At 44.8% G+C, this 27,273-nt stretch overlaps 1 protein-coding gene across 4 annotated transcripts in view; it reads right to left on the bottom strand.

Moving 5' to 3' along the window:
• Positions 1 to 23,298, bottom strand: part of tex2 (testis expressed 2) — a 194,621-nt gene extending 171,323 nt beyond the window's left edge. For 2 of the 4 annotated variants that reach the window (XM_070857901.1, XM_070857905.1), the window contains exon 1: positions 23,210 to 23,298. The gene's annotated coding sequence lies outside the window, so the exon portion shown is untranslated. Of the gene's footprint in view, positions 1 to 5,872; positions 5,892 to 23,204 lie in introns of those variants that run through there. The other 2 variants (XM_070857902.1, XM_070857903.1) reach the window with 2 other exon arrangements.
• Positions 23,299 to 27,273: the final 3,975 nt, after the last annotated feature.

Here is a 27,273-nt window from a genome sequence, read left to right as displayed (position 1 = left end):
CTTCAATGACTGATGTACCATGACACCCAGGTCTCGTTGCACCTTCCCTTTTCCTAATCTGTCACCATTCAGATAATAGTCTGTCTCTGTTTTTACCACCAAAGTGGATAACCTCACATTTATCCACATTATACTTCATCTGCCATGCATTTGCCCACTCACCTAACCTATCCAAGTCACTCTGCAGCCTAATAGCATCCTCCTCGCAGCTCACACTGCCACCCAACTTAGTGTCATCCGCAAATTTGGAGATACTGCATTTAATCCCCTCGTCTAAATCATTAATGTACAATGTAAACAGCTGGGGCCCCAGCACAGAACCTTGCGGCACCCCACTAGTCACTGCCTGCCATTCTGAAAAGTACCCGTTTACTCCTACTCTTTGCTTCCTGTCTGACAACCAGTTCTCAATCCACGTCAGCACACTACCCCCAATCCCATGTGCTTTAACTTTGCACATTAATCTCTTGTGTGGGACCTTGTCGAAATTAGGGATGTGCGCAATAAAGGTACAGCAGTTATCATGGGCGACTTTAATTTACATATAGATTGGGCTAACCAAACTGGTAGCAATGCAGTAGAGGAGGATTTCCTGGAGTGTATTAGGGATGGTTTTCTTGACCAATATGTCAAGGAACTAACTAGAGAGATGGCCATCCTAGACTGGGTGATGTGTAATGAGAAGGGACTAATTAGCAATCTTGTTGTGCGAGGCCCCTTGGGGAAGAGTGACCATAATATGGTAGAATTCTTTATTAAGATGGAGAGTGACACAGTTAATTCAGAAACTCGGGTCCTAAACTTAAGGAAAGCTAACTTTGACGGCATGAGGCGTGAATTGGCTAGAATAGACTGGCAAATGATACTTAAAGGGTTGACGGTGGATAGGCAATGGCAAACATTTATAGATCACATGGATGAACTTCAACAGTTGTACATCCCTGTCTGGAGTAAAAATAAAACAGGGAAGGTGGATCAACTGTGGCTAACAAGGGAAATTAAGGACAGTGTTAGATCCAAGGAAGAGGCATATAAATTGGCTAGAAAAAACAGCAAACTTGAGGACTGGGAGAAATTTAGAATTCAGCAGAGGAGGACAAAGGGTTTAATTAGGAGGGGGAAAATAGAGTACGAGAGGAAGCTTGCCGGGAACATAAAAACTGACTGCAAAAGCTTCAATAGATATATGAAGAGGAAAAGATTAGTGAAGACAAACGTAGGTCCCTTGCAGTCGGACTCAGGTGAATTAATAATGGGGAACAGAGAAATGTCAGATCAATTGAACAAATACTTTGATTCTGTTTTCATGAAGGAAGACATAAATGACCTTCCGGATGTACTGGGGGACCGAGGGTCTCGTGAGGAGGAGGAACTGAAGGATATCCTTATTAGGCGGGAAATTGTGTTGGGGAAATTGCTGGGATTGAAGGCCGATAAATCCCCGGGGCCTGGTTGTCTGCACCCCAGAGTACTTAAGGAGGTGGCCCTAGAAATAGTGGATGCATTGGTGATCATGTTCCAACAGTCTATCGACTCTGGATCAGTTCCTATGAACTGGAGGGTAACTAATGCAACACCACTTTTTAAAAAAGGAGAGAGAAAACGAATAGCTATAGACCGGTTAGCCTGACATCAGTAATAGGGAAAATGTTGGAATCAATTATTAAGGATGAAATAGCAACGCATTTGGAAAGCGGTGACAGGATCGGTCCAAGTCATCATGGAATTATGAAAGGGAAATCATGCTTGACCAACCTTCTGGAATTTTTTGAGGATGTAACTGATAAAGTGGACAAGGGCGAACCAGTGGATGTGGTGTATCTGGACTTCCAAAAGGCCTTTGACAAGGTCCCACATAAGAGATTGGTGTGCAAGATCAAGGCACATGGTATTGGGGGTAATGTACTGGCATGGATAGAGAATTGGTTGGCAGGCAGGAAGCCGAGAGTTGGGATAAACGTGTCCTTTTCGAAATGGGAGGCAGTGACTAGTGGAGTACCGCAGGGCCCAGTGCTGGGACCCCGGTTCTTTACAATATACATTAATGATTTGGATGAAAGAATTGAGTGTAATATCTCCAAGTTTGCAGATGACACTAAACTGGGTGGCGGTGTGAGCTGTGAGGAGGATGCTAAGAGGCTGCAGGGTGATTTGGACAGGTTAGGTGAGTAGGCAAATGCATGGCAGATGCAGTATAATGTGGATAAATGTGAGGTTATCCACTTTGATGGCACAATCATGAAGGCAGAATATTATATGAATGGTGGCAGATTAGAAAAAGGGGAGGTGCAACGAGGCCTGGATGTCATGGTTCATCAGTCATTGAAAGTTGGTATGCAGGTACAGCAGGCGGTAAAGGCGGCAAATGGCATGTTGGCCTTCATAGCTAGGGGATTTGAATATAGGAGCAGGGAGGTCTTACTGCAATTGTACAGGGCCTTGGTGGGCCTACCCTGGAATATTGTGTACAGTTTTGGTCTCCAAATCTGAGGAAGGATGTTCTTGCTAGTGAGGGAGTGAAGCGAAGGTTCACCAGACTGATTCCAGGGATGGCTGGACTGACATATGAGAAAAGACTGGATCAACTGGGCCTTTATACACTGGAGTTTAGAAGGATGAGAGGGGATTTCATAGAAACGTATAAGATTCTGACGGGACGGGACAGGTTCGGTTAGAATGTTCCCGATGTTGGGGAAGTCCAGAACCACGGGACATAGTCTTAGGATAAGGGGTTGGCTATTTAGGACTGAGATGAGGAGAAACTTCTTCACTCAGAGTTGTTAACCTGTGGAATTCCCTGCCGCAGAGTCTCGTTGATGCCAGTTCATTGGAGATATTCAAGAGGGAGTTGGATATGGCCCTTACGGCTAAAGGGATCAAGGGGTATGGAGAGAAAGCGGGAAAGGGGTACTGAGGTGAATGATCAGCCATGATCATATTGAATGGTGGTGCAGGCTCGAAGGGCCGAATGGCCTACTCCTGCACCTATTTTCTATGTTTCTATTCTGATTACCACTAACAAGCAAATAAAAAGCAGATAAAAAAAAACACAAGTAATTTCTTGAAAATAGCAAATGTTGTGACATTGCAGTACCATTATCAGACTAAACTAAAAGAGACTTGGATTTACATAGCACTTTTCACCACCACCAGACATCTCAAAGTGCTTTACAGCCAATGAGGTACTTTTGAAGTGTAGTCACTGTTGTAATGTGGGAAACGTGGCAGTCACTTTGCTGTTTGTGGGAGCTTGCTTGTGCACTATGTGATGACCAGATAACGTGTTTTTGTTATGTTGATTGAGGGATAAATATTGACCAGTACAACGGGGATAACTGCCCTGCTCTTCTCAAAATAGTGCCATGGGATCTTTTATGTCCACTTGAGAGAGCAGATGGGACCTCGGTTTACCATCTCATCCAAAAGGACCTCCGACAGTGCAGCACTCGCCCAATACTGCACTGGAGTGTCAGCCTAGATTTTTTTGTGCTCAAGTTCCTGGTGCGGGACTTGAACCCACAGTCCTCTGATTCAGAGGTGAGAGGACGGAGTCACAGCTGACGAGAAACAACCCAGATTGAAACTGAAATTTTAAGATTTAACAAAGGTTGCAATATTGCCATTTGTAGTTCCGCCACTGGAATGGGTTTGAACCCTTTGAAATGTAAGAAACTACATTGGGAGCTAGATATATTTGAATATTAGTGCAACCTAAATCTGCAAAACTAGTCAAAGATGAGTTTTAAGAAAACAGTATCAAACTGCTTAGTTGAAAAATTACAATATTCTTGAATTGTCAAATGAACTTTTCTAACATTACAATGCTTGATCATAAAATGTTACTGTACAGAAACAGGTGGTTGAGCCCATCAAGTCTGTGCCAGTGCTTTTCTCCAAATGAACTACCTAATCTAATCCCAATCACTTCAACACCTTTAACATTCCTCTTTTCAAGCAGAGTAGTTTCTGAACACCGCAATAGTTTACCCAAGAAGTTGTTGTTTGCAGCAGAGAATTCCACTGCACCTGCTGAAATATGCATTTAAGGGACAGTTAGATAAGCATATGTGGGAGAAGGGCATAGAGAGTTATGCTAATAGGATTTTATGAGTCAAGACGAGAGACGACTCTAGTGGAGCATGAACACCACTGCCATTTATGGTTGGGCTGTATGGTCCATTTCTGTGCCGTGTATCCTATGCAAATTTGAGCTTTCTCATCACCATCTCTAGCTTTTTTTTCAATACAGTATTTTACTTCAAGAAACAAAACATTAACTGATTACAAGGCAAGACAAAAAAACTTTTTCTGGGCTGCAGCATATCTGAAAGTAGGATATTTTAGAAAGCAAGGGCACCACGGAACTGGACAACAGAGGAGACTGCCTCTTTACATATTAACTCACTCAGTCCCCAAGTTGATGCATTTAAGTTTGTGTTTTCACTACCCATTTTTGATTTTAGTGGGAGTTTTTTGACAGTGAGGGTGGGTTTTACCTCAGTCACAGAACATGTACACAGTTTGGTCCTTATTTTTAAATGAGGCGATGCATTAAAAAACAGAAAGTGAAAAATCTTGGGATTGGGAAGATTAATTACTACTGCTCATAAAAATGTTGGAGGCATTTAACTTTTGAAGTGTGCAAGTTTACTGTTGGAAACTTTGTTTTTCATTGCTTTACATTATACAGTCTTTTCATTAGCCTCAAATACGAATAGATTATATTATAAAAATCTATTGCCTGAATAGACTTGCTCTTCCATAGCCAAGAAATAGATCATGCATTTACATACTCTACCATATAAAATAGAAAAGCGGGCTGACTGGTTTATAATCCTTCGGTTAAACTGATCAGCAGGGGGGGTGGGGGGAAAGAGGTTTGGAGAAAATAATTTAAAGGGTAACAGAGACAGAAGCAAACCACAATCAGCTGTCAAATATGACTGTGCATCGACTGTAGTACTGTTTTGGCTGTTCCACTGGTTCTCTGAATGACAACAGTCTTTTCTATGCACTGGATGTTACAGTATTACAGCTCTGCTGTAGTTAAGTCTCACGTTGCTTCATTATTCTCATTCGCTCATAACTTTTTAATGAGATACATTAGAGCTATTTGTAATTACAAAATGTACTAGTGATCTCCTGTATAATGCCTTCACATAGTTCAAGAATCAAATTTCTACCGGCTGAAAATTAACAGCCAGATCAGTTCCACCATTCAGTTGAACAAAGCTTCAATCATCCTCAGGGAACTTGTCCAATTGAGAAGCTGTTAAACAATTACTTTTACCATGTTTATTTGTAACAAACCAGTTGTTCTATGTAGTTGAAGTCAATTCTAGATGTTATTTACAATGAAAATAAAAGGAACCCATACTGAACATGCTCATGTACTTCTTCGCACTGACTGCAGGTTACTTCTCCCTTCAAGTAGCTCTCGTTCAACTTTGGCCGCTCCCAAGCTGGTTACATTACATGTACACTACAGCTGAATTTACAGCAGCAGTCAGGAGAAGAACAATTGTATAATCACATCAAAATTTCAGCCTGTACAAGTAGCTTTATGGAAAAAGCTTAAAGATGCAAGCGCCACAGCTGCCGATTAAAACTGGGGACAGCAGAATTTAAAGTCTAGCTAACAAAATTACTCCCAATCTACTATCTGAGTACATGAACTGCATTTACTTCCAACAGACCTAATCCACAAAAAATTATATAGCAGACTAGGAATAAAATGTTTTCTCATATAGTTGGAATCAAGAGCATACATTCAAATATTTTAGTGATGGGGTAAATCACCTTTAAATGACCTCAACCACAAATTGCAAGGACTTTAAAAAAAAACTGTTGAAGGTTCAAAAGATGCAAATACCTGTACTTCTGAAGTTTGAAGTTTTGATTATGCAAATTCTGGGTTCAAATTCAGCAAACATCTGTAGTACTGTACTTTGGTGAAAATTTGGCTTATCTTTTAAAGAAAAAGCACAAACAAGGGATATGCATAGCTCTGGAAATTTACTTTCACAGTTAAACTCAACAGCAACACTCGACAAACATAGGGTTAAAATTAGAGCAACATAAACACCGGCAGGAAAAATTAAATAAAATGAGCTAAGGGATGTATTTGAACTGAGGTACAACTTTTATGCTCTGGTCACAAATATAAGCTTTATAATTTGCACTTCAAATTGACACTCCAAATAATCCAAGCCTTTTTTAAAAAAAATAACTATCTTTTGTTCTTCCATTACAGTTCTTATCCTTACCCACAAAAATCAACCTTGCACTCATAGCTCAACCAAGAAGTGTAAGCAAACCTGTTCCCCAGGCTACTGGCAACAGATATCCTGGGTTCAATCTGCTAGTTGATGCGAGTTATGTAGGATACACTCACCTGAATATTTTAGCATCTTCCTTGTGAAAAAGCAGATCAATGTGTTGGGAGCCACAGAGATGAACCTATGGCCCTACCACTCCACATAGTGGCACAATGAAATGCAAATTCATGGTCCTCAACAGCAGGAATTGAAACAATTTACATTTATATCACCCCTGTGCTCGCTGACCTACATTGGCTCCCAGTTAAGCAACGCCTCAATTTCAAAATTCTCATCCTCTTTTTCAAATCCCTCTGTATCTCTAATCTCCCCATCCCCCAAGATGTCTGCACTCCTCTAATTCTGCCCTTTTGAGCATCCCTGATTATAATCGCTCAACCATTGGTGGCCTTGCCTTCTGTTGTCTAGGCCTTAAGCCTGGAATTCCCTGCCTAAACCTCTCCGCCTCCTTAAAACCTACCTCATGGCCAAGCTTTTGGTCACCTGCCTAACTTTATCCTTATGTGGCTTGGTGTCAAATTTTTTTGTCTCATAACATTCCTATGAAGCGCCTTGGAACGTTTCACTACGTTAAAGGCGCTATATAAATACAAGTTGATGTTTATACATCTTCACAGGAGCATTATCAAACTAAATTTGGCACCAAGCCACATAAGGAGATATTAGGACAGGTGACCAAAAGTTTGTTAAAAAGTAGATTTTAAGGAACATCTTAAAGGAGAGAGGTAGAAAAGCAGTGCGGTTTAGGGCGGGAATTTCAGAGTTTCAGGACGAGGCAGCTAAAAGTGCAGCCGCCAATTGGTGGAGTGATGAAAATCAGGGATGTGCAAGAGGCTAAAATTGGAGGAGAGCAAAGATTGAGGGGGGTGAAAAAAAGACTTGCATTTATATAGTGCCTTTCACAACCACCAGACATCTCAGAGGTTTACAGCCAATGAAGTACTTTTGGAGTGTAGTCACTGTTGTGATATGGGAAACGCGACAGCCAATTTGCACACAGCAAACTCCCACAAACAGCAATGTGATGAAGACCAGATAATCTGTATTTGTTGTTAATTGACCAGGACAATATGAAGGAAACCTATTTGGTGGCCATTACCATTTGAAATATTCAATGGCTACATCCAGAGAAAGCAATCTATCAATTATTGTTTTAAATAAAGTGTTGACAATGGGTGTGAGCATAATCGACACCCATTCTACAAAATTACAGTGGGAGTTCTAAATTCTTGCCTAGAAGTCTGACTAACATCTACTTTAAATGCAACCTATTAAATGTTCATGAAAGTAAATTGGAAATGGACTATTTCAGCAGATACTGAGATTTGAGCATTATACAAAATCCACAAGTGGAATATTTTGCACAAACAAAAGCTATTTCTCTCCTCCCCTCCCCCCAATCACCCATCAACAAAAGTGATAAGTATGTAAAATAACTAATCATTTTTATCATCACTGGTGTGGTGGGGGAGACCCGGCAGCTGCTTAAATACTTGAGCACCCAATACATTCCTTTTTTTTGCCATCTTATCACATGAAACCATAGTGTAGAAAGCTAAACAGCTTTTAACCAACTAATCCAAAATAGTTTTAAATGTTGCATCTAAAAACATTCTAAAAGCAGCTTAGAGTCATTTAATCACAACTTTTTTTATTTGTTTTCTCTTTTGTCCTTTTCAACCTTAATGGTAGTCCTGTGTTATGAACCTTGGCTCTCCATCTTTGTTTCTCAAAAAGATACAATACAATTATTCTTGACAAATGCACATATATTTTAATTTAGATGAAAGCATTGTGAAAGCAGGTAGTTTGGGAATCATAAGCAGTCCTTCGTATTGAGGATGACTTACTTCCGCACCAAAAAGGGATGAGTTCACAGATCTTTCAATGAAGGACCTAATATTCCAGGTCCAGAACTACATGTTGATGGGTGGAAGATGCCAGTATGTGGATTTTTTTTAAACTGTTGCACACCAGCCACCACACGGGCTTGACAGAGCTAGGTCTTGGTCCAGTGCCAAGGGTTAACCAGGACGACTGGAGACCAGCTGACCTAGTGCGCACACATATCGCAGTGTGGGCTGACCCGCAGTGCCCCTGGGCCCGTGCCTCTTCTGGGTCCCGCCAAGAATATAAGCATGACAACTACAGTTTGACTGTACACTAAATGGGACTGACGGCAAAAGTTTATTTTACTTGTTGGTGTAGGACTATAAAAAGATAGCTTAGTATAAATCCCTATTGTATTTTACCTCCCTGGTGTCAGCGTAAGGTACATCACAGAGGGTGCAAAACATTCCGCTGGGGGAAAAGAAAGATCCAGAAGTCATAGCCCATATCGGAACCAATGGCATAGGGAAGAAAAGGGTCAAGGTCCTGCAGTCAGAGTTTAAGGAATGAGGGAGGAAGTTAAAAAGCAGGACCTCAAAACACAGAAATCTCTGGATTACTCCCAATGCCGCGTGCTGGTGAGAGTAGAAATAGGAGAATGTGGCAGGTTAATGTGTGGGGGACATGGTACAAGGGGGAGCTTCAGATTCCTGAGATATTGGGACCAGTTCTGTGGCATGAGGGTCCTGTTCAAGATGAACGGGTTGCACCCGAACAGAGCTGGTATCAATATCCTTGCGGGCAGGTTAACTAGCGCTGAGGGGGGAGGGTTTAAACTAATTCGGTAGGGTTGGGCACAAGGATGTGGTATTAAGTAGAAACAAGGTGCATAGAGGACTGGGGGAAACAATCAGAGTAAGACAATGCAGAATTAGGGGGAATCATAGAAAATACAAAGAAGTCTAAGTTAGGTTTGAAGTGGCTGTGTGTAAATGCACAAGGTGTGATTAATAAGGCTGGTGAGCAGCAGGCAAATAGTACTCTGTTGTATGACACTTATACCAATGTGCTATGAAATTAGTTTACTCCTATGATTCTCACCTCCACCAGGTGTTCTGGAGACAGGATGGAGGGAACAGGTGAAAAGACAATTACTCAACACACATACACAAGCTGAAGAGTAGCATTGGCTCATAGCAACATAGCAGAAACAGTTGCCTACCTGCTCTCATTGAAGAAAAGTGCATGCTGCAGGGGCAAATTTATGGGACTAATGGGGAGAAAATACTGTAATTCAAGAATGAAGTGCAAAGTATTAAACGAATACAGTGGAAGATATTGGACAATATCAGTACACACATTTTTCAAACCAATGAAAGAAAATCAAGGTCTAAGTTAAATACTTCAACATTTAACAATGTAAAATAAAAATGACCAGCAGACAAACATAGAAACATAGAAACATAGAAAATAGGTGCAGGAGCAGGCCATTCAGCCCTTCTAGCCTGCACCGCCATTCAACGAGTTCATGGCTGAACATGAAACTTCAGTACCCACTTCCTGCTTTCACGCCATACCCCTTGATCCCCCGAGTACTAAGGACTTCATCTAACTCCCTTTTGAATATATTTAGTGAATTGGCCTCAACTACTTCCTGTGGTAGAGAATTCCACAGGTTCACCACTCTCTGGGTGAAGAAGTTTCTCCTTATCTCGGTCCTAGATGGCTTACCCCTTATCCTTAGACTGTGACCCCTGGTTCTGGACTTCCCCAACATTGGGAACATTCTTCCTGCATCCAACCTGTCCAAACCCGTCAGAATTTTAAACGTTTCTATGAGGTCCCCTCTCACTCTTCTGAACTCCAGTGAATACAAGCCCAGTTGATTCAGTCTTTCTTGATAGGTCAGTCCCACCATCCCGGGAATCAGTCTGGTGAATCTTCGCTGCACTCCCTCAACAGCAAGTATGTCCTTCCTCAAGTTAGGAGACCAAAACTGTACACAATACTCCAGGTGTGGCCTCACCAAGGCCCTGTACAACTGTAGCAACACCTCCCTGCCCCTGTACTCAAATCCCCTCGCTATGAAGGCCAACATGCCATTTGCTTTCTTAACCGCCTGCTGTACCTGCATGCCAACCTTCAATGACTGATGTACCATGACACCCAGGTCTCGTTGCACCTTCCCTTTTCCTAATCTGTCACCATTCAGATAATAGTCTGTCTCTCTGTTTTTACCACCAAAGTGGATAACCTCACATTTATCCACATTATACTTCATCTGCCACGCATTTGCCCACTCACCTAACCTATCCAAGTCACTCTGTAGCCTCATAGCATCCTCCTCGCAGCTCACACTGCCACCCAACTTAGTGTCATCCGCAAATTTGGAGATACTACATTTAATCCCTTCGTCTAAATCATTAATGTATAATGTAAACAGCTGGGGCCCCAGCACAGAACCCTGCGGTACCCCACTAGTCACTGCCTGCCATTCCGAAAAGTACCCATTTACTCCTACTCTTTGCTTCCTGTCTGACAACCAGTTCTCAATCCACGTCAGCACACTACCCCCAATCCCATGTGCTTTAACTTTGCACATTAATCTCCTGTGTGGGACCTTGTCGAAAGCCTTCTGAAAGTCCAAATATACCACATCAACTGGTACTCCTTTGTCCACTTTATTGGAAACATCCTCAAAAAATTCCAGAAGATTTGTCAAGCATGATCTCCCTTTTACAAATCCATGCTGACTTGGACCTATCATGTCACCATTTTCCAAATGCGCTGCTATGACATCCTTAATAATTGATTCCATCATTTTACCCACTACTGAGGTCAGGCTGACCGGTCTATAATTCCCTGCTTTCTCTCTCCCTCCTTTTTTAAAAAGTGGGGTTACATTGGCTACCCTCCACTCGATAGGAACTGATCCAGAGTCAATGGAATGTTGGAAAATGACTGTCAATGCATCCGCTATTTCCAAGGCCACCTCCTTAAGTACTCTGGGATGCAGTCCATCAGGCCCTGGGGATTTATCGGCCTTCAATCCCATCAATTTCCTCAACACAATTTCCCGACTAATAAAGATTTCCCTCAGTTCCTCCTCTTTAATAGACCCTCTGACCACTTTTATATCCGGAAGGTTGTATGTGTCCTCCTTAGTGAATACTGAACCAAAGTACTTGTTCAATTGGTCTGCCATTTCTTTGTTCCCCGTTATGACTTCCCCTGATTCTGACTGCAGGGGACCTACGTTTGTTTTTACTAACCTCTTTCTCTTTACATACCTATAGAAACTTTTGCAATCCGCCTTAATGTTCCCTGCAAGCTTCTTCTCGTACTCCATTTTCCCTGCCCTAATCAAACCCTTTGTCCTCCTCTGCTGAGTTCTAAATTTCTCCCAGTCCTCAGGTTCGCTGCTATTTCTGGCCAATTTGTATGCCACTTCCTTGGCTTTAATACTATCCCTGATTTCCCTAGATAGCCACGGTTGAGCCACCTTCCCTTTTTTATTTTTACGCCAGACAGGAATGTACAATTGTTGTAATTCATCCATGCGTTCTCTAAATGTCTGCCATTGCCCATCCACAGTCAACCCCTTAAGTATCATTAGCCAATCTATCTTAGCCAATTCATGCCTCATACCTTCAAAGTTACCCTTCTTTAAGTTCTGGACCATGGTCTCTGAATTAACTGTTTCATTCTCCATCCTAATGCAGAATTCCACCATATTATGGTCACTCTTCCCCAAGGGGCCTCGCACAATGAGATTGCTAATTAATCCTCTCTCATTACACAACACCCAGTCTAAGATGGCCTCCCCCCTAGTTGGTTCCTCGACATATTGGTCTAGAAAACCATCCCTTATGCATTCCAGGAAATCCTCCTCCACCGTATTGCTTCCAGTTTGGCTAGCCCAATCTATGTGCATATTAAAGTCACCCATTATAACTGCTGCACCTTTATTGCATGCACTCCTAATTTCCTGTTTGATGCCCTCCCCAACATCACTACTACTGTTTGGAGGTCTGTACACAACTCCCACTAACGATTTTTGCCCTTTAGTGTTCTGCAGCTCCACCCATATAGATTCCACATCATCCAAGCTAATGTCTTTCCTAACTATTGCATTAATCTCCTCTTTAACCAGTAATGCTACCCCACCTCCTTTTCCTTTTATTCTATCCTTCCTGAATGTTGAATACCCCTGGATGTTGAGTTCCCAGCCCTGATCATCCTGGAGCCACGTCTCCGTAATCCCAATCACATCATATTTGTTAACATCTATTTGCACAATTAATTCATCCACCTTATTGCGGATACTCCTTGCATTAAGACACAAAGCCTTCAGGCTTGTTTTTTTAACACCCTTTGTCCTTTTAGAATTTTGCTGTACAGTGGCCCTTTTTGTTCTTTGCCTTGGGTTTCTCTGCCCTCCACTTTTCCTCATCTCCTTTCTGTCTTTTGCTTTTGCTTCCTTTTTGTCTCCCTCTGTCTCCCTGTATAGGTTCCCATCCCCCTGCAATATTAGTTTAACTCCTCCCCAACAGCACTAGCAAACACTCCCCCTAGGACATTGGTTCCGGACCTGCCCAGGTGCAGACCGTCCGGTTTGTACTGGTCCCACCTCCCCCAGAACCGGTTCCAATGCCCCAAGAATTTGAATCCCTCCCTGCTGCACCACTGCTCAAGCCATGTATTCATCTGCGCTATCCTGCGATTCCTACTCTGACTAGCACGTGGCACTGGTAGCAATCCCGAGATTACTACTTTTGAGGTCCTACTTTTTAATTTAGCTCCTAGCTCCTTAAATTCTTTTCGTAGGACCTCATCCCTTTTTTTACCTATGTCGTTGGTACCAATGTGCACCACGACAACTGGCTGTTCTCCCTCCCATTTCAGAATGTCTTGCACCCGCTCCGAGACATCCTTGACCCTTGCACCAGGGAGGCAACATACCATCCTGGAGTCTCGGTTGCGTCCGCAGAAACGCCTATCTATTCCCCTCACCATCGAATCCCCTATCACTATCGCGCTCCCACTCTTTTTCCTGCCCTCCTTTGCAGCAGAGCCACCTACGGTGCCATGAACTTGGCTGCTGCTGCCCTCCCCTGATGAGTCATCCTCCCCAACAGTACTCAAAGCAGTGTATCTGTTTTGCAGGGGGATGACCACAGGGGACTCCTGCACTATCTTTCTTGCACTGCTCTTTCTGTTGGTCTTCCATTCCATATCTGGCTGTGGACCCTTCTCCTGCGGTAAGACCAACTCACTACACGTGATACTCACGTCATTCTCAGCATCGTGGATGCTCCAGAGTGAATCCACCTTCAGCTCCAATTCTGCAACGCGGACCGTCAAGAGCTCGAGGCGGATACACTTCCCACACACGTAGTCGTCAGGGACACCGGAAGTGTCCCCGAGTTCCCACATGGTACAGGAGGAGCATATCACATGACTGAGCTCTCCTGCCATGTCTTAACCTTAGATACCCTTAAATTGGTAATAACAATGTTATAGTTCACTTACTGATATAAAAAATAAAAGAAAAGCTACTCACCCAACACCAGCCAATCACTTACCCCATTGGCTGTGACGTCACTTTTTGATTACTTTCTACTTCTATTCTACTTCTACAAGGGCTTACAGAACAAAGTTCTCAGTTCAGCAATGATTTAGCAGTAAATTGTCCAACTCACTTAGTGGAGCCAAAAGCTGACATCTTCTTTCCATGACTACCAAGTATAGAAAAAAAAATCCAGAGCAGATTCAATTTGCACCCTTTAAAACTAATGACGTAAGTGCTGGGGAATGAATCATTTTCCATTTAGAATACCCACTGTTAACATGAAGCAAATTTCAAGTCATCTTGTGACATCCGAGTGAGGTTATAAAATTTAGTAAACAATTAGTGGCCAGTTTTGTGTCATGGGCCCACACCGAGGAGGACTGCACAGACTATCCAAACTAATTTCATCAGAGAGAAGAAACATTTAGCCCATCAGTCTGTCCTGAATTTGAACCCAGGTCCCTTAGGTGAAAATCTGTGTTTAATTCACACCACCATCCAGTCACCTTTTAACCTCAAGCCTTTGACTATGGAGAGATGGGACAATCAGTAACGAGTGGGGTGCCGCAGGATCAGTGCTGGGACCCCAACTATTTACAATCTATATTAACGACTTGGAAGAGGGGACTGAGTGTAATGTAGCCAAGTAATCTAGACAATACAAAGATGGGAGGAAGGGCAATGTGTGAGGAGGACATGAAGAGGCTGCAGGAGGACATAAGACAGGCCAAGTGAGTGGGCAAGAATTTGGCAGATGGTGTATAATGTTGGAAAGTATGAGGTCATGCACTTTGGCAGAAAAAAAAATCAAAGAGCAAGTTATTATTTAAATGAAGAAAGATTGCAAAGTGCTGCAGTACAGCAGGACCTGGGGGTACTTGTGCATGAAACACAAAAGGATAGTGTGCAGGTACAGCAAGTGATCAGGAAGGCCAATAGTATCTTGGCCTTTATTGCAAAGGGGATGGAGTATAAAAGCAGGGAAGGCTTGTTACAGCTGTACAGGGTATTGGTGAGGCCACACCTGGAATACTGCGTGCAGTTTTAGTTTCCACATTTACGAAAGGATATACTTGCTGTGGAGGCAGTTCAGAGAGGGTTCACTAGGTTGATCCCGGGGATGAGGGGGTTGACTTATGAAGAAAGGTTGAGTAGGTTGGGCTTCTACTCATTGGAATTTAGAAGAATGAGAGGTGATCTTATCGAAACATATAAGATTATGAGGGGGCTTGACAAGGAGGATGCAGAGAGGATGTTTCCATTGGTGGGGGAGACTAGAACTAGTGGGCATGATCTTAGAATAAGGGGCCGCCCATTTAGAACTGAAATGAGGAGAAATTTCTTCTGAGCGCTGTGAATCTGTGTAATTCGCTGCCTCAGAGCTGTGGAAGCTGGGACATTAAATAAATTTAAGACAGAAATAGACAGTTTCTTAAAGGATAAGGGGTTATGGGAAACGGGCAGGGAAGTGGAGCTGAATCCATGATCAGATCAGCCATGATCTCATTGAATGGCGGAGCAGGCTCGAGGGGCCTTATGGCCTACTCCTGCTCCTATTTCTTATGTTCTTATGTTCTTATGTTTTTATGGGACATTAAACCTAGGAACTCCACAAGATTAAAATAAAAGTTGCATGCAACACCTTAATTGTTTAACTGTAGACACAAAGGTTCCTAACACTATCCCTGCGACAATCACTTCTTGGACTTTAATGGCCCAGATTCTGTGGTCGGTATGATGGCGTACTCTGAGTGTGCCGTGATAACACCTTTGAAATGGACAGCAAGTTCGGGATTTTGCTAAATCCAGAACTTGCAATCTGTCAAGTTCCGACTTGACAGATGATCTGCACCGATGTTGAAATCCTAATTACCGGCGCAGAGTTGGGCTAATTGCCCAATTACGCCTGAAAATTTTACAGCTGGTGCAAACAGGCACAGCAGTCTATTTGCACAGCGTAAGGGGATACTTGTCAATAAAAAAAATCGTAATTTGGGTGAAAATGCTTTCCTTTAATGGTTATTGACGCTTAAATGGGATTTAGAAAAAAAACAGTTTAGCAATTAAAATATTGTCGAGGGCTCCACAGCAACCTTACCTACTCCCTTTTTCAAAACTGGAACCAGCTGGCCTGAAACATATCATAGGCGGTCTCTCAAAACGAGGATGACTTGCTTCCACGCCAAAAAAAAGGATGAGTTCACAGGTGTTTCAAAAGAAGAACCCTAACTACATCCTCAAGAGTGGAAGATGCCCGTGTGTGGATTTAAAAAAAAACACCAGCCACCAAACGGGCTTGACAGAGCGAGGTCTTGGTCCAGTGGCAAGGATTACCCAAGACAACTGGAAAACTGCTCTGCTGCACGGACCCAATAAGCACACATATCGCAGCGTGGGGCTGGCCCGTGCTGCCCCTGGGCCCCTGGCCACAAACTCACGCCTCTCCTAGGCCCCGATCATGTCCCTCTACAGTCTCGCGTCGCTCCTGCTGCATCTGCCCACGTGCCAATCACCGACCTGGACCTTGCTGACGTTATTCTTCGCTGCCGTTGCCCTCCTGCATCAGCTCACACTGTACCTTGTAGTGGCCTCCACTCGTCACTCCTTTTATGGCCCCGACCTGCCGCTGATGGTCCCTCGCAGGTCGGGGCCTCCACGCTGCTCACCACTCCTTTTAGGGCCCCAACCTGCCGCTGGCAAGATCTACAGGCAAGAGGGTAGACAAGTGACTTGCTCCCTGACCCTAAGGACTGCCCAGGGTGGTAAGGAGAGGATAAGAAAGAGTCTCGGCCCAATTTTGATTATTACAATAACATGTTCAAAAATAACAACTTGTCTTCACTCAAAAGATTTTTGAACAAAGCTAAATGAGCAATTTTCACATTGTCATTGCCTGCAAAAATACATGGGAGGCCTTTGAGGTGCAGCACAACTCTTTCAGGAAAAATTGACTGTTTTACTCCACAGCAAGCACATCACTAACTTTTCCTCAACCGAGGATTCCCCTCCACCGTGGTTAACATGGCCCTCAACCGTGTCCGTTCTATTTCCCGCACCTCTACTCTCACCCCCTTCCCCTCCCTCTCAGAACCACGACAGAGTTCCCCTTGTCCGTATCTTTCACCCCACCAGCCTCTACGTTCTTCAGATCATCCTCTGCCATTTCCACCACCTCCAGCATGATCCCACCACCAATCACATCTTTCCCTCCCCTCTCAGCATTCCAAAGGGACCGCTCCCTCCACGACATCCCGGTCCATTCCGCAGTCACCCCGAGCACCCCCTCCCGTACAAGTGCAGGAGATGCAACACCTGCCCTTTTACCTCCTCCCTTCCCACTATCCAGGGCCCCAAATACTCCTTCCAGGTTAAACAGCAATTTACTTGTACTTCTTTCAATTTAGTATACTGTATTCGCTGCTCGCGATGTGGTCTCCTCTACATTGGGGAAACCACGCGTAGATTGGGTGACCGCTTTGCTGAACACCTCCGTTCAGTCCGCAAGTGTGACCCTGAGCTTCCAGTCGCCTGTCATTTTTCCACTCCCACTCCCACTAGGATATCTCCGTCCTCGGACTCCTCCATCAATCATCATAGGCAGTCCCTCGGAATCGAGGAACATTTGCTTCCACTCCCAAAGTGAGTTCTTTGATGGCTGAACAGTCCGATACGAGAACCATAGATTCTATTACAATTGGGACAGACATTCGTCGAGGGAAGGGGTGGGTGTGGCTGGTTTGCCGCGCGCTTCCGTTGCCTGCGTTTGGCCTCTTCACGCTGAGACTCGAAGAGCTCAACGCCCTCCCGGATACACTTTCTCCACCTCGGGCGGTCTTCGGCCAGGGTCTCCTCCCAGGTGTCAGTGGTGATGTCGCACTTTACCCGGGAGGCTTTGAGGGTGTCCTTATGATGTTTCCGCTGTCCTCCTTTGGCTTGTTTACCATGAAGGAGCTCCACATAAAGCATTTGCTTAGGGAATCTCGTGTCTGGCATGCGAACTATGTGGCCTGCCCAGCGAAGCTGATGAGTGTGGTCAGTGCTTCAATACTGGGGATATTAGCCTGGTCGAGGACACTGATGTTGGTCCGCCTGTCCTCCCAGGGGATTTGCAGGATTCTCCTCCGCCACTGTTCCAATGAAGCTCAACGCAAGCTCGAGGAACAGCACCTCATCTTTCGTTTAGGCACTTTACAGCCTTCTGGACTCAACATCGAGTTCAACAATTTCAGAGCATAACCTCTGGTCATCTTTGGCTCCCTTTCCCTTTCTCTTCCCTGCCCCACCCCCCCACCTCTCTGTCTATAATGGCAGCTGGTCATTACTACGCCATTCACACTCTATCCAGATTAACTTTCTGACGTAGGTGGTCATCCTCGATTAGAGGGTCTGCCTATGACGATGATGAGATTAACCTTGTTCTAACTTCTGTCATTACCATTTCAATTCATCCCATCATCCCTTTTGTCTCTCTCCTGCCTTCTACCCAATCACAGACCTTCCTTTTTGATCTGTCTTCCCCTCCCCCTTTCAGTGCTTAAGAATGCGCTCTTTTGGACCATTCGACAGTTCTGACAAAGGGTCGTCAACCCAAAACGTTAACTTTTTTTCTCTCCACAGATGCTACCTGATCCGCTGAGATTTCCAGTATTCTCTGTTTTTATCTCAGATTTCAGCATCCACAGTATTTTGCTTTTGATATACTAAGTTATGGTATTAGGAGGGGTAAGGAACCTTTTTTTTGGAAGCACACAAAAAATAAGTATTCCAAATCTTCCCTATGCAGTCTTATAATTAATAATTTACCATGGATCAAGTGCCATTAAATCCCAATTTATTTCTCCTTTTGTTTCACTTCTGAATCAGGCAGCTTGCATTGATTAGTTAGCTATTTATATGTTCCCATTTCATGAGCAGACTACAATGTTGAGTGACCCTCTGAGTAATCCTGAATTTTTGTCACAGAACTCCAGGTGCACTGAATGCAAGTGGCATTCTTTTAAGAAAATTCATTATTTGTCATGCTAGACTAAATACACGCTGAAAAAAATACTACAGTATTCTTAACATCAGACACTTAAAGGTCATATCTCAGTGATTAAAACTAGTGCATTCGCACATGTCACCACCTCAAACTAACGGCTTCTGACCTTTCACAGCAAACATGGACTATTTTCTCAAACCTCAGGAAAGATCGATTAAAATCATTTCTAGTCAAACAAAGCTCTCCCTACTGTAAACATGCAAGGCTACAAAATTGAAAATAGTTAAAAACACATTTCATTTGAGAGATCATTAATTGTAAGCTACGTGCTTTTTTAAAAACGGACTTTTTCAGGCAAGGTGAGTACTAACTTCTACTGAGGGAGTGCTGCACTATCGGAGGTGCTGTCTTTTGGATGAGACGTTAAACTGAGGTCCTGTGTCTGCACTCTCAGGTGGACATAAAAGATGTCGTGGCACTATTTGAAGAGCAGCAGGGGAGTTCGCCCAGTGTCCTGGTCAATATTTATCCCTCAACCAACATCGCTAAAACAGATTATCTGCTCATTATCACATTGTTGTTTGTAGGACATTGCTGTGCGCAAATTGGCTGCTGCTTTTCCATCATTACAACAGTGACTAAACTTTAAAAGTACTGAACTGGCTGTAAAATACTTTGGGATGTCCGGAGGTCACAAAAGGCACTATATAAATACAAGTTCTTTCCTTCTATTTTGCCATACATAAACTTTGACAGCTATTGTTGGGATGGTTTTTCAACATAAATGAGGTGTAAAACAAATTCATGGTTGGAACTAAAGTAACTCAGTTGATAATAAAATGGTTCAGTTTACCAAAAATAATTCAGCCAACTTCATCAAGAGGCAACACAAACACAGTAACTATAGCTCCTCCCCACACTAAGGCATTGCATGTAGAAAACATTGCTACACATCACTAACCTAGCAGCAGTTCGGCTACTCAATTAAAGAAAATGCATTTATATAGCACCTTTCACATACTAACCCTAACCAAATAGCACTTCATATCCAAATTAAATACTTTTCAAATGGAGCTACATTTTTATGCAAATGCAGCAGCTAATTGACATACAAACAGTAATGAGATAAATGTCCATATAATCTGTTTAGGTGGTGTTAGACGAGGGATGAATGTCAGTCAGGACACCAAATCTCCAATGCTCCTCTTCAAATCGTGCCATGAGATCTTTTACATCCACCTCAACAGGAAGACAAGGCCTCAATTGTCTCATCTGACAGTGAAGCACTCCTCTCACTGCTGCATTGAATTGTCAACCTAAATTATGTGCTCAAGTCTCTAGAGTCGGTCTTGAATACCCTTCTGACTGAGAGGTAAGCGTGCTATCACTGAGCCAAGCAGAGTTGTGAAATTACTGCACTTCATTTGGAAAGTTTGACATTATTGCAAACAAAAGCATACTTCTAAAACTCCAGTACGTACAAGTTTGAGAAATAGTAACCTTCAGTCTCAGTTCTCAGGTATCAGGCTGACCATAAAATGAAAGTGACAAAGTCATCAATGGCTTAGGATCAGTTTCAAGTCAAGATATTTATATCGCAATACTTGCCACCATTGTTTATTTCACTTGTATATTTTCAAGTAAACAGTGTGATTTCTGCAGTCCAAGAAGAATATTTTCACCCTAATCTCACCAATCATGATAGACAATACTGCGATACATGTGCGCACACAAGGTCCATGCAGCAGAGCTGGTCTCCAGTGGTCTTGGATAATCCTTGCCACTGGACCAAGGCCTAGCTCTGTCAAGCCCGTGTGGTGACTGGTGTGCAACGGCCACCCCCATGTTAAAAAAATTCACGCACAGGCATCTTCCACCCTTCAGGTTCGGGTCCTTCATTGAAACACCTGTGAACTTGTCCCTTTTTGGCATGGAAGCAAGTCATCCTCGTTTCGAGGGACCGCCTATGATGATGGTGGGCTGGGCATCCCCTGAAGATCAAGTCCAAATGCCTAACATGAATCCACTACTCATACAAAAAGGTATAAACAGAAAACAGCACTGTATATTTCTATGTGGTGAATTTAGCAGAGATGTAATTTGGCTGAAATTGCAATATTTTATATTAACAGTTATAACTCATAGGCAAAAGAGTTATTGGAATATGAATGCATTAACAGCAATGTGATTATTTGAGTCAAATCAATCACAACATTGAAAAGGGAACTGGATAAACATGTTAAGAAAAAATATTAAAAGGATTTGATAAAAGAGTGGGAAATTGAATTAGAGTACATATGGAGCTAGCACAAGCGCATTGGACCAACTCTGCTGTGCTAAAAATTCTGATTCGACCATCCTGCAAAAAGAACTCTCCTGTACTATCACCTTGGCCTCTCAGGCCTTCAATGCAACTTTATTACCTTTTTTGTGTCAATAGCTTTGTTTTATGGAAACAGCTGTGTGCATGTGGGGTGTATTCAAATCAGAAATAGAATGAAAACCAACAATTAAAAGAGTTCAATGTCATCCAAAGATATTTACATCTCTGACTAATGTCCACTAACACCATTATTACAGTCTTTATTACTCACACCCAATTGTAATTTAGTGGATTACAGGGAACAGCAAATAATACAGTATTTACCAAATGATGCTACATTCAAAGCACAATAAACAAGTTCCATAGTCCAAAATGCCCCTTTGCACCATCAGGACAGATAGCGTAGTATTTCTGTTACTGATTTTTAAACAATTATATACATTTCTGCTTTCTTAAAAATTGGCCAAAGACTGAAACAAGCTGCACAACTGAAAGTACTTTCAACATATGGACCAATACACACTTTTTTTGCTATTTTCCCACAACTTTAAAAATTACAATAATTTTCATCTCCTAAACATGATGTTATGTTGAAGTAAAAGATATATGGAGCAGTGAGGGAAAAGAGAACTCCTTCCTGTATATGGAGTAAAATGTATTTTCCAGTAGCAGTGTACAACTTGTGCCTCCCACACCCAACATTAGCAATGAAGCCTTTGGACAAAAACAAGGGGAATAGTCACAGAAACTACTAAATTGGTCTGCATTAGCCTTTACTGCACACCTGCAGGTCGTCCTCTGGTTAAACCGAGACAAGGCTGGAGGGGGAGGAGAGAACTGCCTAGCACCTCTAAAAGCAAGAAGGACAAAGCATCTAAGTGTCGCCTGGACATTTCTGGGCACATCAGACCCCGGGGAGGAGAGGGAGGGGGAACAGAGACGCCCCGGGGTAGGGAAGAGGGGGAACAGAGACGCCCCGGGGTAGGGAAGAGGGGGAACAGAGACGCCCCGGGGTAGGGAAGAGGGGGAACAGAGACGCCCCGGGGTAGGGAAGAGGGGGAACAGAGACACCCCGGGGTAGGGAAGAGGGGGGAACAGAGACACCCCGGGGTAGGGAAGAGGGGGGAACAGAGACACCCCGGGGTAGGGAAGAGGGGGGAACAGAGACACCCCGGGGTAGGGAAGAGGGAGAACAGGGTCACCCCGGGGTAGGGAAGAGGGGGAACAGCGACACCCCGGGGTAGGGAAGAGGGGTAACAGAGACACCCCGGGGTAGGGAAGAGGGGGAACAGAGACACCCCGGGGTAGGGAAGAGGGGGAACAGAGACACCCCGGGGTAGGGAAGAGGGGGAACAGAGACACCCCGGGGTAGGGAAGAGGGGGAACAGAGACACCCCGGGGTAGGGAAGAGGGGGAACAGAGACACCCCGGGGTAGGGAAGAGGGGGAACAGAGACGCCCCGGGGTAGGGAAGAGGGGGAACAGAGACGCCCCGGGGTAGGGAAGAGGGGGGAACAGAGACACCCCGGGGTAGGGAAGAGGGGGGAACAGAGACACTCCGGGGGGGAGGGGGAACAGAGACGCTCCGGGGGGGGGGGAGGGGGAACAGAGACACTCCGGGGGGGGGGGGAAGGGGGAACAGAGACACCCCGGGGTAGGGAAGAGGGGGAACAGAGACACCCCGGGGTAGGGAAGAGGGGGAACAGAGACACCCCGGGGTAGGGAAGAGGGGGAACAGAGACACCCCGGGGTAGGGAAGAGGGGGGAACAGAGACACCCCGGGGTAGGGAAGAGGGGGGAACAGAGACACCCCGGGGTAGGGAAGAGGGGGAACAGAGACACCCCGGGGGGGGGGGGGGGGGAAGGGGAAACAGAGACACCCCGGGGGGGGGGGGGGACAGAGAGCCGGTGACAGCTCCAGGTGACTGATGCAAAGGCTCCTCCTCCTCCCCCCCCCTCAGTCGCTGCGGAAAGCGCGGGGCCCGGCTGTCCGCCTCGCGGCCGGTCTGTCACTGCGGGAACCGCCCGCCTCACTGCCCGGCCGCCGCGGTGTGGAGACTGAGCTGGGGGTGTGTGTGTGTGGGGGGGGGGGGGCGGCTGGGGAAGAAGTGTTAAGTCATTCCTCCGAGGAGAAGGACACAGCCGGCGGTCCGGCGCTCACCTTACCCGAGCACTTTCATGGCAGCCGCTGCCCCGGCACTGGCGCTCACCCTGCCCCCTCTCCAGCCGCCTGCCCCGGCGCTCGAGCCGCCTCACTCCAACCACCACTCGGCGCTCGCGCCACAGCCTGTTGACACCCGCGACGCCTGGGAACACAGAGCGCACGCGCACGCTCAGCCGCCAGCTCCTGTCCCGCCCCCTTGCCCGGGTCCGCCGTCTCAGGGCGCATGCGTACGATCACCCTTCGTTTTCCCCTCCACCCACCGTCGACAGTTTCAGTGCGCATGTGCACTCTCACCCTCCGGCCCCGCCCCCCTTCCCCGCGACGACCGTCTCAGACTGGATCAATCAATGTGACTATCCGGTCCACCCATCGAACAGGGGGCGGAATGGATGGATCCCAGTGGTCCTGGCCCACATGCGTTCTGTTTTTTTATCGTTCCCCCCCCCCACCCCCCGATTAAAGAGGGTCACAATCCAAGAACTTTTCAAGTGCCCCCTTGTTTTTTGGAGGTTTTTTTTGAGGGCACTAAAAACACAAATTATACAAGTGCCCCCTGGCTAAAAGGGAGAGAGGGAGGGGGGCACTAAAGCCGACACAATAAACAAATTAACTTGGCAGTAACTTAAATCAAGTTGCCGGGGGTGATGATGCACTCCAGTCCCTCTGGCACCCATCTCTTGCGGAAGGCCGCGAGCGCACCGGTGGACACCGCGTGCTCCATCTCCAGGGACACCCTGGCTCGGATGTAACCGCGGAAGACCCACATGCGTTCTGCCTTATTTCCCAGATCCGTTATTGACCGGCAGACGGTCTCCTGATCAACATATTCTGATTCTGTTTATTGCATCCATGCAGATACTTTCCGTTTTTGCTTTTCTCAGTCATTTGATATAATTCATGATGTTGAGTATTTGAGTAAAGGTTTTAAGGCTAAAGACGCAGAATAAGAGCTCAAACTGAAGAAGCATTAAATTGCACTGTTTCATTTGCGTCATTACAGGCAAAGTGAGTCCAGATGCAGTCAAATTATGGCTAATTTATGTGCTTTTCCTACGAGTACAGTCAATTAATTAAATAACTGATTGGACAAATCATTCCAGCCTACTACAAACATGTTACGGAATTACATAGAATATACAGCACAGTAAGAGGCCATTTGGCCCAACTAGTCTGTACTGGTGTTTATACGCCACACGAGTCTTACTTTTAATGCATTTGATTTGGGAAAGCTGTTTTTGTCTAGCCTATTGATTTGCAACCAGGTCTGCTGTAGTTGGTATTGAGAAATGTGGGTGAAGGGCCTTGGCCTGCATGACAAAGCAGCAAACAGTAGGAGAGAAGATGAGTTATATCAGGAAGTGGTAATTAGTTAGCAAGTGCGGGTTATGAAAGCTTGGATTGTAAATTGTCGCTGGAAGGGGAGGCTGCAGGAGGTAAAGAGTTCAACTGGGGGGTTTTTTGTCCATGGAAAGGAGGTGATATGTTTTTTCTTTTTTTTTTAAATGCCTTTCACGTCCACCAGATGTCTCAAAGCGCTTTACAACCAATTAAGTACTTTTCTTTGGAGTGTAGTCACTACTGTAATGTGGGAAACGCGGCAGCCAATTTGCGCACAGCAAGCTCCCACAAACAGAAATGTGATAATGACCGGATAATCTGTTTTATTGATGTTGATTGAGGGATAAATATTGGCCAGGACACCGGGGAGAACTCTCATGCTCTTCTTCGAAATAGTGGCCATGGGATTTTTACGTCCACCTGAGAGAGCAGACGGGACCTCGGTTTAACGTCTCATCTGAAAGACGGCACCTCCGACAGTGTAGCGCTCCTTCAGCACTGCACTGGAGTGTCAGCCTAGATTTATGAGCTCAAGTCCCTGGAGGAGGGCTTGAACCTACAATCAACCTTCTGTCTCAGAGGCGAGTGTGCTACCTATTTAGCCACAGCTGACAGTGGGCAGTTTGTTTGAAGAGCTGTCTCAGAATAACACAGATACAACTCTATTTAAAGATAGAGGATTGTGTTTAATCCGTCAGTGAGCTACTTTATTCTTCACCAGTTCTCTACTTTGAGATGATGTTCATTGCCCAGGAACCATCATTTTCTGTGCAACCTTTAATTATCCCAAGCTGTATAAATCTCAAGTCTTCTTCCTAAATAACCATCCAGATTTTTTTCCACAAGATGTCAATCAGCATTTCACAAACTGCTTTATCTGGATGTCTATTCTGTACTTTGGCCTGTTGGAGATACGGGTATTCATTCAGCTGACTGCTCAGAGAGTTCTTACCAAATTTCTCCTCTGAGCCCATATGACAAAAAACACTATCTCTTTTGTTTGTACATCCAAAATCTGAGGAGATGTTACAATCAATCACAAGCTGGCAGCCTGCCAGCAATGATGCCATCATTTACATGTTTTACATGAAGGCACAGCAAGTGTTGATAAAATGTGCATTACTGCAGGCTGGATTTCTCCATCGCCACCAGTTCACAATACTCAATCTGAAGATTTTATTCCTAGTTGCAAAAATTAAACACAGCACAGTTGCCCATTAAAAACTAATTGAAAACTGAAGCTTGTGTTAAGCTTGGGAAATAAAATAACAGTGAGCCCATGGCTGAGGTTAAAATCATAGAATAGCACAGCCCAGAAGGAGGCCATTCGGCCCATCGAGCCTGTGCCGACTCTTTCGAAGAGCAACCCAGTTAGTCCCACTCCCCCCGCTCTTTCCACATATTCCAGAAATTATTCTCCTTCAAGTATTTATCCAATTCCCCTTTGAAGGCAACTATTGAACAGTATCCACCGCCCTGTTGGGCAGTGCATTCCAAATCCTAACCACTTGCTGCGCAAAAAGGTTCTCCTCATCTCGCCTCTGGTTCTCGTGCCAATCACTTTAAATCGATGCCCTCGGGTTATTGAGCCTTCAACTATTGGAAACAGATTCTCTTTATTTACTCTATCTAAACCCTTCATGATTTCAAACAAGGTCCCACATAAGAGATTGGTGTGCAAAATTAAAGCACATGGGATTGGGGGTAATGTACTGACATGGATAGAGAACTGGTTGGCAGACAGGAAGCAAAGAGTAGGAATAAACGGGTCCTTTTCAGAATGGCAGGCAGTGACTAGTGGAGCAAACAGTGACTAGTGGAGTGCCGCAGGGTTTAGTGCTGGGACCCAGCTATTTACAATATATATTAATGATTTAGATGAAGGAATTGAGTGTACTATCTCCAAGTTTGCAGATAACACTAAGCTGGGTGGCGGTGTGAGCTGTGAGGAGGATGCTAAGAGGCTGCAGAGTGACTTGGACAGGTTAGGTGAGTGGGCAAATGCATGGCAGATGCAGTATAATGTGGATAAATGTGAGGTTATCCACTTTGGTGGCAAAAACACGAAGGCAGAATATTATCTGAATGGCGGCAGATTAGGAAAAGGGGAGGTGCAACGAGACCTGGATGTCATGGTTCATCAGTCATTGAAAGTTGGTATACAAGTACAGCAGGCGGTGAAGAAGGCAAATGGCATGTTGGCCTTCATAGCGAGGGGATTTGAGTATAGGAGCAGGGAGGTCTTACTGCAATTGTACAGGGCCTTGGTGAGGCCACACCTTGAATACTGTGTACAGTTTTGGTCTCCTAATCTGAGGAAGGACATTCTTGCTATTGAGGGAATGCAGCGAAGGTTCACCAGACTGTTTCCTGGGATGGCAGGACTGACATATGAAGAAAGACTGGATCGACTAGGCTTATATTCACTGGAATTTAGAAGAATGAGAGGGGATCTCAGCAGGAAGAGTAGAGCAAGGAAGGTAGTGCAGGGGTCCCCTGCGGTCATCCCCCTGCAAAACAGATACACCGCTTTGGGTACTGTTGAGGGGAATGACTCATCAGGGGAGGGCAGCAGCAGCCAAGTTCATGGCACCGTGGCTGGCTCTGCTGCACAGGAGGGCAAGAAAAAGAGTGGGAGAGCGATAGTGATAGGGGATTCAATTGTGAGGGGAATAGATAGGCGTTTCTGCGGCCACAACCGAGACTCCAGGATGGTATGTTGCCTCCC

This window comes from Pristiophorus japonicus, chromosome 16, assembly GCF_044704955.1.
Source record: "Pristiophorus japonicus isolate sPriJap1 chromosome 16, sPriJap1.hap1, whole genome shotgun sequence".
Taxonomy (NCBI): domain Eukaryota; kingdom Metazoa; phylum Chordata; class Chondrichthyes; family Pristiophoridae; genus Pristiophorus; species Pristiophorus japonicus.
The sequence above is the reverse complement of the archived record's forward strand: the minus strand, read 5'-3'. Positions and strand labels throughout refer to the sequence as shown.